The 17,981-nt window shown below is 42.5% G+C and overlaps 1 protein-coding gene across 1 annotated transcript in view; it reads right to left on the bottom strand.

Moving 5' to 3' along the window:
- Nucleotides 1–11,553, bottom strand: part of PAIP2B (poly(A) binding protein interacting protein 2B) — a 34,949-nt gene extending 23,396 nt beyond the window's left edge. The window contains exon 1 of the mRNA XM_049785130.1: nucleotides 11,377–11,553. The gene's annotated coding sequence lies outside the window, so the exon portion shown is untranslated. The remainder of the gene's footprint in view (nucleotides 1–11,376) is intronic.
- Nucleotides 11,554–17,981: the final 6,428 nt, after the last annotated feature.

Here is a 17,981-nt window from a genome sequence, read left to right as displayed (position 1 = left end):
CAAAACACTTGCAAGAAAGCCTCCTCTATGGAAAGGTGTGGCTTCAAAGTTTTTGTCAGTATTCTTTCACTTCAGATGAGGATTATATATGATGTCAAAGTTCAGCACAACTTTGCCTTCAACTCTAAAAAAGCAGGTGTTTACCTACCTATTCCTTCACAACTGACCACTGTATTCCACTTAAATGCCAGGTTTATATTGGCTTTTTTTGTAATCTTCAAAGGGATTACAAGAATTGCTAGTACTGCATTAAAAATACAATGTTAAAAAAATACAATGTTGATTTACATGTCCCTCATATTTTGGTGGGCCTATGCAAACAATAACTGCCACTTTAACATTGTTTTTATGGTGCTCCTTTGGCTCTAATCCTTAAAAAAAAAAAAACACTTAAACTTTTGAGGTTGAGCCCGCGAGGTGGTGCTAGAGGTAAGGTGTCTGCCGAGCAAGCGCTAAAGGAACAAACCAATTTAGATGCCAATGTGTTCCTGACGTCACTTAATGTTCAGAAACTAATGAAATGACAGGATGGACAGCTAACAAGAGCTTACTAAGTCTTCTACTCTTGTCTTAATGACTTCATTGGAGATACAATAATTTTCACAAATTTGCTTGCCACTGTATTTTTCTTTTGGATTTTGGTTTTTGGTTTTTGGGTCGCACTCGGCAGCGCTCAGAGGTTACTTCTGGCTCCATGCTCAGAAATTGCTCCTGGCAGGCTCAGGGGACCATATGGGATGCCGGGATTCAAACCAATGACCTTCTGCATGCAAGGCAAATACCCTACCTCCATGCTATCTCTCTGGCCCCGCCACTGTACTTCTTTTTCTTTTTTTTCATTGAATATTTTCTTTCTTTTCCTTTTTTCTTTTGGTTTTTGGGCCATACCTGAAGGCATTCAGGGGTTACTCCTGCTCTGCACTCAGAAATTACTTCTGGCAGGCTCGGGGGACCATATGGGATGCCGGGATTTGAACCACTGTCCTTCTGCATGCAAGGCAAATGCCCTATTCCATGCTATCTCTCCGGCCCTTCTGTTTTATTTTTAAAAGGTGCATTTTAAATAATGAAGGATGGGTCACTGGGACAACTAGTTGTGCAAAAATGGAATGAGAGGGGGCCAGAGAGATACCACAGTGGTAGGGTATTTGCCCTGCCTGTGGCTGACCCAGGACAGATCTGGGTTCAATCCCCAGTATCCCATATGGTCCCCTGAGCCTGCCAGGGGCAATTTCTGAGCACAGAGTCAGGAGAAACCCCTGAGCATCACCGGGTGTGGCCCCCCCAAAAAAATACGGGATGAAAGGGCAAGCAAATGGTTTATGTTCACACACAAACACAAAACAATTGAGTAGGTTTACTTTCACACAAAGTATATAAAATACAAATTAGGGTTTAGAATATATGAAAAAGGAGGAGGAGAGGACTTAAAGAAGGGGGCCGGAGAGATAGCATGGAGGTAAGGCGTTTGCCTTTCATGCAGAAGGTCACTGGTTCGAATCCCATACTCTCTCCGGCCCATGAGAAAATATTTTTTTGATTTTTTTCCTTCTTTTTTTTTTGGGGGGGGGCACACCCGTTTGATGCTCAGGAGTTATTCTCCTGGCTAAGCGCTCAGAAATCGCCCCTGGCTTGGGGGGACACCTATGGGAAGCCGGGGGATCGAACCGCGGTCCTTCCTTGGCTAGTGGCTAGTGCTTGCAAGGCAGACAACTTATCTCTAGCACTGGCCTAGAGAAAATAGTTTTTGTTTCTTTTCTTTTCTCTTCCTTCCTTTTTTTTTTTGACTTTTGGGTGATACCCACAGCTCTCAGGGATCATTTCTCGTGGTGTTGGGGGCGGGGGGCCAAATTCTGGATGCCAGAGATCAAACCTAGGTTTGCTGCTTGGAAGACAAATGCCCTGTCCTCTGCGATCACTCTTTTTTTTAATTTTGTCTGATTGAGAAAATGTATAATAGTTGAACATACAGTGAGTGATAATCATTTCACAATATGAGCAAATCAAACACCCTGTAAGCCTTGAATTTATTTAATGTATATAATATACATATATAGCGTTTAATAAGCAATGTAATGTCAATTCTCTTAATAAAAAACTTAATGGGATGGGGAGAGAAGGCAGACAATCAAAATAAAGTTGAAAGAAAAATTAGGTCATTGCCATCTTTGCAGTCCACCAGCTCAATAGACTATACGCAAGAGATGTATACCAAGCCTTGAAAAACCATGGGTAGACTTGTCAGCAGCTAAAAATGGCCATTTTGGGAGGAGAAGACGAGCCAAGTCTCCACCCTGCAAAAGCCATGCCAGCTGCACCCACCAACCTCAACTACAGCTTTGACAATGGCCCAGCTTCTCCACTCAACCACAGAGATGCCAACAGAACCAAAACTCCAGGTATACTGGTATTTGGGCTAACATCTCCAGGACTTTTTTGGAGTGACCTCCCCCAACCACCTTCTCATACTTCCGGAAGTTCTGGCAGCTAAAACCATGCCCCACAAAAGTGGCAATATCAGCCACTAAACTTGGATTCCTGGACCATATGGACACATACGATGACAATAACAAATTTTTGTCAGTACTGTCATCTCAGTAGGAACATACCAATTTAGACATCAACATGGATTCAAAGCCACCTAATGTTCAGACACAAAATAAATAACAGAAAACTACTAACAAATTGCTTAGCATACCTTCTGACAATGGTTTAATGACCTCACTGTGAAATACGTTAATTTTCTTATATTTCACAAATTTTCTTATATTAAATTTTCTTAATATATTACTTATTATTTCTTATAAACAAACAAAACAAAAATACTTTAAAATACATAGTCTTTAAATAAATAAAAAGATTAAGAAGAAGAATTACTGGGGAAGTAACTTGCTGGGGAAAGTATCTGCAATCTCAATACAATGTAAAAGGTAACATCATTAGCCTATATATATCAGTCTTTTAAATTACTTTAAAATGAAAAATGCTCGGGGCCGGAGGATAGCATGGAGGTAAGGCGTTTGCCTTTCATGCAGAAGGTCATTAGTTCGAATCCCGGCATCCCATATGGTCCCTGAGTCTGCCAGGAATGATTTCTAAGCGTGGAGCCAGGAGTGGCCCCTAAGCCTGCGAGTTGTGACCCAAAAATTAAAAAAAAAAAGAAAGAAAAAGATGAAAAATACTCTTGATAGAAAATGAGTAATAGAGAGAAAGGCAACCACATAGAGCATAAAAATGGCCAATATTGGCTGGAGAAAGTACAAGGGATTGGGGAGCAATCAAGACCCCAATAGATTTAATCCCTTGTACCATAAGTGTTGCCCTGGAAGTTCACATACTGTTGATGAACCCTCATGTTGAGATCAACTGGCCTGGTTGGCTAAGTACCACTAGGAGTGGACTTCTGGCACCTTGTGTATAGTCTGGTAGCCTCCCAATAAGATAAAAAAAAAAAGGCAAAATACTTGCTCAAATTCACTGAAGTGTACATACATGGAAGTTCACCCTGGGCAATGGTTAATAATACACAAACACTGCACCTTAGACCTTTCACCCGCTTTACACTTGTTGAGTGTGACCCTGGTGGTATGAGACTGGTCAGACCTAACAGCCCCCCTGAGTATTACCAGGAGTGGCCCCTGGAACCCTCTGAGCACAGTTTGGGAGGCCTCCCAAGATAATGCTAGGACACAACAAAACTCTCCTTGGAAACTCTGTAGTTCAGGTGTGCTCTGAGAAACAGTCACCACCAGGCCTGGCAACTAGATCTGACTGGGATTTCAACCTTTCTTTGAATTTTTTAAATATACCCTAGGGAATTTTCCTCGCATGTGGCTGCCTGGGTTTAATCCCCAGCATCCTATATAGTCACCTACATCTGCCAGGACTGATTTCTGAGTGCAGAGCCAGGAGTAATCTGAGTATTGCTATCTGTGGCCCCAAAACAAAACAAAACAAAAAAATACCCTGCGTTACTTCTTAGAAGCTTATACAGACATGGCCTAGGACAAGCATTTTCTCTTGCACTTGCCATCTGTACAAGAAAAATTTGTTATAGACATTTTACAGCTACTCATATCTGATATGAAGAGGTGAAACTTGCTTTCCCAAGATCAAATATTCCTAAACTCATCTGCTCCACCTTGCAGTCATAGTTGTGTACAGACTAATTTTAAAAAATGTATTGAATGCTAAAGTTTATTCATGTATACTGATTATTAAAGTGCTAAAATCTGAAGAAAAAAACCAACAAAACTCTTATAAAACTACAATGATTATCAAAAGCAAAAGGAATGAATGGGGAAGAGGGAAGAATGGTTCAGGATCTTTTTGGTTGCTGGTGGCATTGTAACTTTGTAGGTGCAAAGGGTCTTTTTTTTTTTCTTTCGGTTTTTGGTTTTTGGTTTTTGGGTCACACACGGCAGCGCTCAGGGGTTACTCCTGGCTCTATGCTCAGAAATCGCTCCTGGCAGGCTCGGGGGACCATATGGATGCCGGGATTTGAATCATCGACTTTCTGAATGCAAGACAAACACCTTACCTCCATGCTATCTCTCCAGTCCCCCATGCAGAGGGTCTTACACAAAAAACATGAACTAGGATTTGTGAGATTCTATAGTATTGTTTACCAATGGCAAATCAAAACAAAATACCAGAACATACTTCCTGTTGTGGAAATATGCCTAAATTCAGGTAAAAACTCAGATTATATAGTATGATTCTACTTTTGAATGTTTATAATGTATACAAAAAACCAACTGAACTAAGATAGTACTGCAAGTGAAGCAAAAGAAGAAAAGTATGTAAAAAATAAAAGTATGTGATTTCTTTTAAAAAAAGGAAACAGTATTATTTTCACTTTTACATATTTAAATCTCAGCTTTTCCTCCTCTACATGTGGCATAAATAGACTAAAGGGCTTGAATTCCTGGTAATTGAGGTAGGCCAGCCCCTTCCTGATGTGCATTAGACAAAACTGCTCTACTTTAATGGTATCCAAGAGTGCTGGGGGTGGAGGGTACCATTTAGTGCCCAAGATTAAACTCCATCCTCCTGCATGCAAAGCACATGCTCCAATCTTTTGAATTATCTCATAGCCAGGAGTGACTCCTGAGCGTCACAAGGTGTGATCCAAAAACCAAAAAAAATTTTGCCAGCAACCGCTGGCAAGCACAAGTACAAAGACAGATGTGAATGTTTTTTTGTTTTTGTTTTTGTTTTTGGGCCACACCCGGCGGTGCTCAGGGGTTACTCCTGGCTATCTGCTCAGAAATAGCTCCTGGCAGGCACGGGGGACCATATGGGACACCGGGATTCGAACCAACCACCTTTGGTCCTAGATCGGCTGTTTGCAAGGCAAACGCCGCTGTGCTCTATCTCCAGCCCCAACAGATGTGAATGATATGACAGCAAGCAGGAAGTGTGGTTAAGTACATATGTGAGTACCACCAATCCTAACTGTGTACCTCAACTAAGAGTGCAACTGCCCAAAGCACAGGAGCAAACACTGCAACTAAAGAAAGGCAAACTTTAGAAAGCACCGAGGCTAAGTGAACAAGTACTCATTCCTGATGTCCACTGACTTGCAATGAACACACCTAAAAATGTGAAAGCAACACAATTATGTGTGTTCAACACCTGGTCATCATTCCAAAGGGGTGGGGGCAGAGGAAGAAATTAAGTAAATACATAAAAAGTATAATAAATACTAAGTTAGTCTTTAAGATTTAGAAATCACAAGCTGTGAGAGTGAGGTGATTTTCCATTCAAGTTGACATTAAACCTTCACAATCACTCTTCTGTGCAACCCATAAGGACCTAATATCACCAACTTTGAAATAAGAAAACAGGCTTAAACACTCAGTATCTAAAATCAAAGACCAGGTTGGTCTGGTTGTTCTAGAATATCCTGACAAGTACATATGGGCAAAAAAGCTTCAAAATTAATTATTAGAAAATAGAGGTTTAGATAGAATAGAAATATTCTAGAAGTCAGATCCTAGGTTAAATGAGTAAGGGCCTGCCAGGTTTCAATTAACCAAATTAATTTATAATTCCTTTCTGGATCTCTCAGTCCTTTTTACTTAAATATAAAATCCCTAAGGGCAAGAGCTTAACCTTTAGTTTATTCACTACATTCTCAAACAGAGACTCACATTAATTGCTTAATAAGTCTTTTGGAGAAGGCGGTGGTGAGGAGAGCACATTTGGAAGTGCTCACAGGGCTCTGTGTTCAGGATTGATCCCTACTCGGAGTACTCAGAGAATGGATACATTCTAGGGATCAAACTGGGGGAGTCAGAGCATGCAAGGTAAGTCCTTATTTCCAGTCCAAAAAGCTGACTTCTAGATTATTTAACATGGCAAGTTTTGCCTTTTTTTTTTTCCAGAGCTAGACATCAAACCCAGAGTCTCACACATGCAAGGCAAATGCTCTATCACTAACTTATACCCCCACGCCATACATTTTTTTCTAAACTAAACAGAAAATAATTTTTTCCTAGCGATTCTGAGGATTAAACTCAGGGCCTCATACATATCAGGGAAGTGGGAAAATTCTATTCACAAACTAAAGGAAAACTCTGAGAGAAGGGTTACCAAAAACTAGATTTCTGTAATCCTTATGATTTGTGGATCCTTTACTTGGGACTTCACCTAATTACAAACACTTATTTCCAATCCAAAATATTTACTGGTGGTGCTTTCTGAGTCATTCACAGACATGTACAGAATAACAAAGATGTTCATCACGCCTCAACCACTTACTGAGGGAACACAGAACAGGAAAGTACTCTGCCTTTTAGTTTCAGCTCTGAGACAAGAAAAAGATGCAGGCAGTAGGGGGCAGTGCAGGGTAGTGAAAAAAAAGAGCTGGGGTCAGTAAAACAGGGTTTGAATCCCAACTCAAGCAAGTGATGAAGAGTGACCTCAAGCAAATCATTAAAAAAAAGAATCTCACATTTTCTCTTTTGTAAACTAAAGAAAATAGAATCTACTGGAATGAGCTGTATTTGAGATTAAAAGATTATAAATGCTGTGAAAATATGCACTTATTTGCTGTAGAAGGAACAGTTTTGAATGCAGATTTAATGTTCTAGGTGATTTAGGGGCCAAAGCGGTGGTACAAGAGGTAGGGCGTTTGCCTTGCATTCGGTTAGCCTAGGACAGACCAAGGTTCAAAACCCCGGCATCCCATATGGTCCCCCAAGCCAGGAGCAATATCTGAGTACATAGCCAGGAGGAACCCTTGAGTGTCACTGGGTGTGACCCCTCCCCCCCCCCAAAAAAATGTTCTAAGTCATTTAATAAACCATTCTGGCTAAGAATAAGAAACTGCTATCGTTATATGTAATAAAACAATAGCAAAGAGAGATAACCAGCGAAGAATAAGGCGATCTTTTTGGTAATAGGATAGTCCTGTAATTTTGACAGAGGGAGTGGTGGCAATTACACAAATATTAAAAAGTGTAGTGTGGTAACCAATAAAAAAATTTAGACTTAACTTAAAGATATAGAAAAAATTAAATTGAGGGCCTGAAGAGATAGCAGAGCAGTGTATGCCTTGCAAGCAGCTGATCCAGGACCAAAGGTGGTTGGTTGGAATCCCAGTGTCCCATATGGTCCCCTGTGCCTGCCAGGAGCTATTTCTGAGCAGACAGCCAGGAGTAACCCCTGAGCGCCGCCGGGTGTGGCCCAAAAACAAAAACAAAAAAAAAAAAAAAAAAGAAAAGAAAAATTAAATTGAGTGGTGACCAGTGACAAGCTTCAAGGAAGTTTTTTTTGTTTTGTTTTGTTTTGTTTTTTTTTGGTTTTTGGGCCACACCAGGTAACGCTCAGGGTTACTCCTGGTTATGCGCTCAGAAATTGCTCCTGGCTTGGGGGACCATATGGGACACCGGGGGATCGAACCGCGGTCCGAACCGCGGTCCGTCCAAGGCTAGCGCAGGCAAGGCAGGCGCATCTTACCTTTAGCGCCACCGCCCGGCCCCTTCAAGGAAGTTTTTAACTTAGGATTTAGACTCGGGGATATAAAGTTTGGCTTTTAAGTAGAGAAAACAATGCCTCCTGAGACAAGTTTGAAATAAACAGATGGGTTTAAAAATGGTACTTTGGAAAATCTGGAACAATAGATGAGACTAGCATCTGGGATCATTAGAGTTCTGGGCCCTACACACTCCCCATATTAAAGAACCTTCTGTTTTTTGTTGGGTTTTTTTGTTTTGTCTTGGTTTGGTTTTTGGGCCATACCCAGCGGTGCTCAGGGGTTACACCTGGCTATCTGCTCAGAAATAGCTCCTGGCAGGCACGGTGGATGACGGGATTTGAACCAACCATCTTTGGTCCAGGATCGGTTGCTTGCAAGGCAAATGCCACTGTGCTATCTCTCTGGGCCCAGACCCTCTGTTTTTGAGTCTGGGCTTGAAGAATTATGAAGGCCTTAAATCACAAAGTCTCTAGCACAAATCATAGTTACAGTCCTTTAAATGTGCAAATAATTACTAAGTACCTGTAAAAGACTAAAAATAACCTTGGTCTTCAGCCTTCTACCAGTTTAATAGTGACCAAGTCACAAGCTTGCAACTATTCTAGCACAATTTTGACTTTGGTGATTGCATTTTGAGGGGGGAGTAAATTCTCTTTACTATTCTGGATAACTGGGCACTTGTTAGAATGGTATGAATTAGGGCTTAAACATATGGCCCATTTAGAGATCATGTTGCCTCCACGGAGCAAAGATTCCTTTTCATTCACTCTACTGTACTTCTCTAGATACAAGATACAGTTTTACATTAGAAAAGCATAAGAAAAAAGTAATATATATGTTTAAAATACAATTCAGGAAAACAAGTTGTTGGCTTTTTTTTCCTACAAAAGTCTGTAAATTCTGGGCCAGAGAGATAACATGGAGGTAAAGCATTTGCCTTGCATGTAGAAGGTCAGTGGTTCGAATCCTAGCAATCCATATGGTCCCCCGAGCCTGCCAGGGGTGATTTCTGAACGTAAAGCCAGGAGTAACCCCTGAGTGTGACCCCAAAAAAACCAAAACAAACAAAAAAGAAGTCTGTAAATTCTGGCCAGCTAGATTTACCTGTGACATTTCATGGCTAAGTACTAAGAAAAATAATTCCAATTTGTGTAAACTCATGCAACTAAGTCCTTACAGAATTTAAAGGTTTTGCCTGTACTTCTGATTTATATTCATCATCACCTCGAAAGTCTTCTTAATTACAGTATTTCAATTTCCTCCACTCCTCAATATCTAAATTAGTATTTTCACAACTCTTAAAAATCTCAGTCTAAGCTAGGTGCGGTGAGTTACCTCCCCTCACCCTAAAATTCTTAGCATAATTTCATTTAGCAGATTATAGCTTGCACCATCTGGAAACATACGGTTAATAACACTATTGAAACCCAAACGGATTTCAATTTTCTCTAAAAGGAGAACAGAGACTGTTGTTCCAAAACTGTTGTTTCTATACCACCAACACAGGCTAGATGGGATCAAATCCTATTGTGCTAAACAGGTGCTGTATTAAAATACATATCTAGGACATATTTTTAAGTCAAACTTGGGGATGTGTGTGAGGCTTCCAAACTGCAAACTCCCTTCCAAACAAACTCAGCAGCTTGAGATATTTATCCAATTCAATCTACTTTCAGAAGGAAAAAAAAAATCACATTGTAATTTCTTGCTGGCAAATGCATGCTTCTCACCTACCTTTTCAGAAATAACCCCCTACGCAAACCGCTGTATTCGGACAAAGACTCGAAAAGTGATGAAATGTCCTATTTTAAGAGGAAAACAAGCAGGGGGTTTGGACCATCTAGCAAAACCCATTCAAGTTCACAAACATAGTCAAGCTCCCTGGATTCACTTTTCCAAGCAGCCTGGAAGAGGAGTAAGCAGAAAAGGTTTTTTGAGTCAAATTCACAAAATTCATCTTGTTAAAAAAAAATCAGTATAGGGGCCGGTGAGGTGGCGCTAAGGTAAGGTGTCTGCCTTGCAAGCGCTAGCTAAGGAAGGACCACAGTTAGATCCCCCAGCATCCCATATGGTCCCCCGAAGCCAGGGGCAATTTCTGAGCGCTTAGCCAGGAGTAACCCCTGAGCATCAAACGGGTGTGGCCCAAAAAAACAAAAAACCAAAAAAAAAAAAAAAAATTTCAGTATACTTTGACCATTTAAAGGATGTGGATTGGGGGATTTTTGAAAGGACATATTCTATATATTTTCTCCTATTCCATATGCTGTAACTATTTTTAACAAAAGGTACTACTTTTATATATGGAATTTGAAGCACATCAGGGTTATTTATATCATTTTGTATAAGAAGTATAATACTTTATAACAGGGAAAGAAAATTCTGATGAAACAATAAACTTTAAATATAAAAATAAAAAGGTTTCTTTCCAAAATCTGGGGAGTGGGAAGGCGTAGGGGGCTCGGTGAAGAAAGGGGGAGTCACCCTTTCAGGGCAGGGAGTGGGCAACGTGCTGGAGGGCTCCCCCAAGAGGTGCTCGGCTCCGATACCAGACCAGGAGTGCAAGCAAGCTCGGAGCGGAGGTGGAAGGGGCAGGTGAAAGGAGTCGAGGCTACGTGGGGTGCGAGCGGGGGAAGGGAGAGTACTCGGTGCAGCACCTCCTCCTCCTCCTCCTCCTCCTCCTCCTCCTCCTGGGCCAGTCGGAACCAGGGATCCTGCCCGGAGTCCCAGTAGGGGATCCGGGGGGTTGGGGGGAGCTGGGAAGTCGGAGGAGCAGCAGCAAGGTCTCTGCAGCAAACGGGGGATCAAGATTCTCCCCCAGGGGGGGCCGGAGAGCTAGCTAGCATGAAGGTAAGGCGTCTGCCTTGCATGCCAAAGGACGGGGGTTCGAATCCCAGCATCCCATATGGTATAAAATAAATAAACATATACAAACATATAAAATAAATATAAAATGTAAGATAAAATAGGGTAAGGAATTAAGGTGTGACCCCCAAAACAAAACAAAACAAAACAAAAATGATCCGAAGCAAGAATAAAGAGGAGCCGGAGAGCTAGCCTGGAGGTAGGTAAGGCGTTTGTTTGCTTCGCATGCAGAAGGACGGGGGTTCGAATCCCATGTGGCATCCCATAGGGTTCCCCCCTTAATCGAGCCAGTTCTGAATGCAGAGCCAGGAGTGACCCTTGAGCACCTCCAGGTGTGACCCCAAAAAATACCTTTACAAAAAAAAAGACTTTCTCCCCAAAGTCAGCCACTTGGAGGACACTCGCTAAAGGACGCCCCAGCTGAAGCCATATGCATGCCACGACGTGAGGGCGCCGGGGCGCGCGCCCCCTTCCTTCCCAGCTCCGGCGCACGGTCCCCTACCCGGGCAGCCCGGGCACCTCGAGCCCACCTGCGAGGGAACCCGAAGCCCTTCTTCTTCCAAGTCCGCGCGCTCCTCCGCCGCTTCTCGAAAGCCTCAAGCCGGCGCCTGCACACGGGCGGTCGCTGCAGCCCCTCGGCCTCTCTCGTCCGTCCCCGAAGCGCAAGCCGCCGCACTCCACCAGCAGCGCCGCTACCACCCGCCAGGTTTTACCTCCGCGGCACACTGGCTCCTAGCCCCGCCCCCCGACGCCAGCCATTGGCTCCCGGGAACCGCCCCCGCGCTCTGATTGGGCCGAAGGAAATGCCGCTCAAGGGCCTCGAGGGAAGCTATGAAGCTCATTGGTTGTACGTCCGGGCTGTTCCCGCCTATACGGCTTTCTGATTAGTCGTCGCGTCTGTCTTTTATTTTTCTCACTCGGCGGGAGGGGGAGGAGACGCAGCTTCTGATTGGCTGAGAAGAGGCCACGCTGATTTTGGGATAGGCACAAGGCCAAAGGATGCTAGTGGTCCCCCAGGTGGGGGAGGAGCTCAGGGCTGAGTACCTGGAGGTTTGTTTACAAGGGCTTTGGCTCCTGCTTCTTCCTATTGGTTGAGCCGCAGCCACTCCCAGCAGGCTGTGCTACTCGGCCTAAGGGGAAGGGGCGGGAACGCAGGGACTCAGTGGGGTTTCCCCCAGCTGTCAATTAGGGAGGGAAGAGGGTTAAGCGATTGTAGGCTAGCTAGCACCTGAGGCAGGTACTGCGCTGCCTTAAGGAAAATTGGCTAGTGGGGCTCCTTGAAGGGTCTGCACAGAAGATGAGGGACTCTTATTTTTTTTTTCCTTTTTCGGGGGCAGAGATGGAGGCCCCCTCCTGGTGATGCCTAGGAGACCATGTGTGCCATGAATTAGACCCAGGGCTCCCACTTGCAAAGCATGTGTCCCTGCCTCTGACACCAGTCCTGGGCCCCTTCAGGATTTGGGGTTCCCCCCCCAAGGACCCTCAAGTGGCAGGTTGTGGCTTATCTTTTTGTATCTAGACACAGCAAGTGACCCCGGACTGGGTGGTCAGAAAGCTGGTGATGGGGCCAAAGCGATGGCACGGTGGGGAGAGCACTTGCTGACCTAAATTGATCCTCAGCATCCCGTAGGGTCCCTGAAGCACTGGCAGGAGTAATTCATGAGCACTGGCAGGTGTTGCCTCGACAAGAAAAGAAAGAAAAAGGAAAGGAAAGGAAAGAAAAGGAAGGAAGGAAGGAAGGAAGGAAGGAAGGAAGGAAGGAAGGAAGGAAGGAAGGAAGGAAGGAAGGAAGGAAGGAAGGAAGGAGGGAGGGAGGGAGGGAGGGAGGGAGGGAGGGAGGGAGGGGGGAGGGAGGGAGGGAGGGAGGGAGGGGGGGAGGGAGGGAGGGAGGAAGGAAAGAGGGAGGGAGGGAGGGGGAGGGTGGGAGGGAGGAAGGAAGGAAGGAAGGAAGGAAGGAAGGAAGGAAGGAAGGAAGGAAGGAAGGAAGGAAGGAAAAGAAAGAAGGAAAGAAGAAAAATTAAGGGAGAAAGGGAGGGAGGAAGGAAAAATGGAAAGGAGGGAGGGAAGGAAGGGAGGAAAGAAAGATGGAAGATGAGGGACTCTTTCCAAATATCTAGAAACAAACCAAACTTCATGAATGATTAAGAATAAACCAACAGGGGGCCGGAGAGATAACATGGAGGTAAGGTGTTTGCCTTTCATGCAGAAGGTCATCAGTTCGAATCGGCTTCCCATATGGGCAGAAGGTCATCAGTTCGAATCGGCTTCCCATATGATCCTCCGTGCCTGCCAGGAGCAATTTCTGAGCATGGAGTCAGGAGTTTCCCCTGACACCCCTGCCGGGTATGACCCAAAAACCAAAAAAAAAAAAAAAAAAAAAAAAAGAATAAACAAAACTTTTTCCCTCTTTGGATTTCTACTGTCCAAGAGTTGGACTTTGAATGTTCTCTTTCAGAAAGTTGCAATGTCTTTATGAAATGTATAAAATGTCTTTATATCACTCCTGGTGAGGGGATGATATGCAGTGAGTGCCTTTACCTCTCCCCAACGCTCAATTCAACTCTGTACATAATACTAGGTAGCGATGTAGTATGCAACTGCCTAAATGATACACATGAAAAAGACTTGGATAACTAAATAAATAACAATGGATATGCTAATTATAGAATTAATCTAACATTTTAAGTAAATTAATTCCAATATTGAAGCTAGGTCACTGAGCATTTGCTATGTTATCCCAGATTCTGATCTAGCTGTAGTTTCTGAGCTGAAGATACACCCAAAATGCTTATTTTTCTGGTGAAGGACACTGACAATAAACTGGTACTCAACAAATAAAAACATCATGTTGCCTCAAGTTCTCAGAGTGAAAATAAAATATTACTGAAAGAATAGCTTCTCAGGAGGAATGCACCATGAGATGTTTGAGAAAGGAGCAGAACAGAGGCCTCAATAATGTGAAAAGAAGCAAAGGGAACACTAAGCAGAATTACTACTACCTGAAACAACTTCAGGATCACTAGTCCCCTGATGTATTTTCAACCTGTTATATATTAGATATAATTTAAGAATTGGCTATTCTGGCCTTAACTTTACCTGCATAAAGATTCCATTATTTTTGGTGAGTTTTGGGGCCACATCCAGTGATGTTTATCCTAGCTCTGTGCTAAGGAATCACTCTTGGTGGTGGTTTATATCCAGAAAAAATCACTCCTGGTGAGGGGATGATGATATGCAGTGGCAGGGTCAGCTGAATCCAAGATGAATAGTCTTTGTACTATCTTTTTCCATGATATTTTCTTCATATCCACCTTTGCCTGAAGTAGCCTTCAAGTAAATGGTGAGAGTATCTTACATGTCCCCAGAGCTTTGAAGAATAGTGTCCTAAGGTTCATCTTGCATCTTGGTACAATAAGAAAAACTCTTCCAGTAGTAGTATTTATTGCCAGGATAGCAATATGATATGGGAAACGGTTGATGATCTCCTGTCATTTCTCTCTATTTCACTGACCTCTTAGAACTTCATAATGGGATGCCACTAATATTAAAAAGGGAACAATAAAAATGGAGAAAAAAGATATACTAGATAGCAAGATGGTTTTAAGAATCAAAGGATACTGCTTCAAAAAAATATAAAAGCCAAAAGACAGCAAAGGATGGGATAAATTTCTGATAATAACATGCAGACTAGCTAGGAGTCCAAAGGGATATTTAGGATGTAAAATTCACAAGAACTTGAAATTTTAGGAGATGGAATCAGTTGAGAAAAGAGAGAAAGGGGGCGAGTAGGAGAGAGAGAAAAGTATATTATTCTTTCCCACATACCTTGCTGTCCTTTTAATAAATACTAACCTTGAGACATAACTATTTCATTTTATTTTGGTAACAATTGAAAAATAGCCAGAGAGATAGCTGAAAGGGCAGGAGGACATGTTTTATGTGCAGGAAACCCAGGGACATGCCCAGAACCATATGATCTCCCATCTCTGTCAGAAGCCGCTCCTAGGCATACCCCAGAAGTCACCCTTGAGCACTGCTGGGTGTGTCCCAAACATAAACAAAACAGAATTCCCCTAACATAAACCATTTTAACCATCAGGATCACTCCTGATGGACTCCTAGTGCTGGTGGGGGCACCCATATGAAGTGCCAGGCATCAAACCTTGATTTAGCTATGTGCAAGGTAAACACCCTTCACTCTGTACTATTGCTTCAGGACCTCCAGAAACTTTTTACCATGCCAAATTGAAATTCTATACCAATAAATTATACACTTCCTATTGTACTTTTCTCCTCATTACATTGAAATGCTTATTTACTTTCTGTCTCAGTTCAACCTCCTGTACATGGAATCATCTATACTCTGGCCTTTCATATCTGACTTATTTCACTGGCTAAAAGGTTTACCCTTATTGCCATGTGTATCAGAATGTCATTCCATTGTGATTGTTTTTTATTTTTAAGTAAAAACAGAACCAAACAGAAGAGAAGGTTTTATTTGGAAAGAGGAAGGAGAGGGAGAGAGGAAGAGAAAGAGAGTAATGCACTCAAAGGAGAGTACAGGTTTCTCCAAAGGTGGAAAGCGCCCCAGTTTACTTCACAGTATGAGAGTAGGAAGGTAGACAACTCAACAGGGGAGGTGTGGGAGAGATATGTATGCATGTACTATGTGCATTTGCTGGCAACATACATGTGCACAGCCCAGATACATTAGCTCAGGGTGCACATGTGCCTGACATTCCATTTTTTTTGGGGGGTGGGGTCACACCTGGCAGTGCTCAGGGGTTACTCCTGGCTCTATGCTCAGAAATTGCTCCTGGCAGGCTCAGGGGACCATATGGGATGTCAGGGTTCGAACCGTTGACCTTCTGCATGCAAGGCAAATGCCTTACCTCCATGCTATCTCTCTGGCCCCTGTCATTCCATTTTCAAGCTGAGTGCTTTAGAGCTTCAGAGACAGTTTAAAGGGTTAAAGCACGTGCTTTACATGCAAAAAGCATGGGATCTACCCCTGAAGCTGCATCTCCAAACACTATGTTGGAGCACATTGGAATATGGCTTCAAAAAACAGAACAAAAGAACAAAAATCCATACCCTCATCCCCCAAAAGTATAAGCCTTCATAGTAAGCCATTGTATGAAATATATATTGTATGTAATATATACACTCTTTTTTTTCCTTCAGCACCCAGAATCAAACCCAGAGTATCACCTATGTGAGATATATTCTATTGTTGAGCTGCGTCCTTGGCTCTGTATGAAACAACTTTTGTTAGTCCATTTACTACCAATGGAATTTGAATAATATTGTTACCTATCGTATCAATATATGTGTAAGCCCCAGATTTTAATTCTTTTGAGTATATATATATATATATACATACATACATACATACATATATTTTTTTGTTTTGCTTTGTTTTTGGGCCACACCCGGCGGCGGTCAAGGGTTCCTCCTGGCTGTCTGCTCAGAAATAGCTCCTGGCAGGCACTGGGGACCATATGGGACACTGGAATTCAAACCAACCACCTTGGGTCCTGGGTCAGCTGCTTGCAAGGCAAACGCTGCTGTGCTATCTCTCTGGCCCCTGAGTATATTTTTTTTACTGCATCACAAGGAAATTCTTTTTTTTTTTTTTTTTTTTTTGGTTTTTGGGCCACACCCTGCGATGCTCAGGGGTTACTCCTGGCTGTCTGCTCAGAAATAGCTCCTGGCAGGCACGGGGGACCATATGGGACACCGGGATTCGAACCAACCACCTTTGGTCCTGGAGCGGCTGCTTGCAAGGCAAACGCTGCTGTGCTATCTCTCTGGCCCCTGAGTATATATTTTTTACTGCATCACAAGGAAATTCTTTTACTGAGAAACAGTCATACTGTTCACAGTGGTTGCTCATTTTACATTCTACCATGAGTGCATACTGTTCAAATTTATCTACATTACCCTGGCTTTTTTTTTATTTATTTATTTTCAATTTTATTTTACTTTTCATTAAAAATACTATATTTAAGCACCATGATTACAAACATGTTTGTAGTTGGGTTTGTTATAAAAAGGACACACCCCTTCACCAGTGCAACATTCCCACCACCAATGCCCCCATCTTCCTCCTCCACCACCCTATTTCTCTCACTCACTACTTTTGTCATGATAGTTGTTGGTGTAGTTATTTCTCTAACTGCACTCACCACTCTTTGTGGTGAGCTTTATATCATGAGCGGTCCTTCCAGCCCTCATCTCTATTGTCTATGGGTATTATTACAAAAATGCCTATTATTTTTCTTAAAACTCATAGGTGAATTTTATTTTTTATTTTTCACCTCATTCACTGTGGGTAGAAATAAAATGTCAATTGGTTCAGCCTTTTTATTTATTTAGGCTTTTGGACCACATCGAAGTTATTCATGGCTCTGTGCTCAGAAATTACTCCTGGTAGGCTCAGGGAACCACATGGGATGTCAGTGATAGAACCTAGTGAGCTGCTTGCCAGGCAAATGTCCTACCCACTGTACTTTCGCTTCTGGTTTTATTTTTATTTATTTATTTATTTATTTATTTATTTATTTATTGTTAATAGCTACTCTTATGAGTGTGAAGTGGCATCACATTGTAATTTTTATTTGCTCTATGCAAATTATTGGCATTACTTTAAAAGTTTTTTATGTGTTTATCGAAAAGTTATATTTATTTCTTTGGGAAAATGGCCATACCCATTCTTTGCTATTGTAAATTGAGCTCTTAAAAAGTATTAATTATAGGACATATATCTTAGGTATTAATTTTTTGTTTTGTTTTTTTGGTTTTTTTGTTTTGTTTTGTTTTGTTTTGCTTTTGTTTATGGGTGGCACCCGGCAGTGCTCAGGGGTAACTCCTGGCTCTATGCTCAGAAATCGCTCCTGGCAGGCATGGGGACCCTATGGGATGCCGGGGATTTGAAGCACCATCCATCCTGGATTGGCTGCATGCAAGGCAAATGCACTGCCACTGTGATATCTCTCTGGCCTCTTTTCTTTTTCTTTTTAATGGTTTTGGGGCCACACTTGGTAGTGCTCAGGGGACCATATAGGATGCTAGGGATTAAATTCCAGGTTATTTTAGGATCAGCCACATGCAATGTAAGTGTCCTACCCATTGT

This window comes from Suncus etruscus, chromosome 12 (assembly GCF_024139225.1).
Source record: "Suncus etruscus isolate mSunEtr1 chromosome 12, mSunEtr1.pri.cur, whole genome shotgun sequence".
Taxonomy (NCBI): domain Eukaryota; kingdom Metazoa; phylum Chordata; class Mammalia; order Eulipotyphla; family Soricidae; genus Suncus; species Suncus etruscus.
The sequence above is the reverse complement of the archived record's forward strand: the minus strand, read 5'-3'. Positions and strand labels throughout refer to the sequence as shown.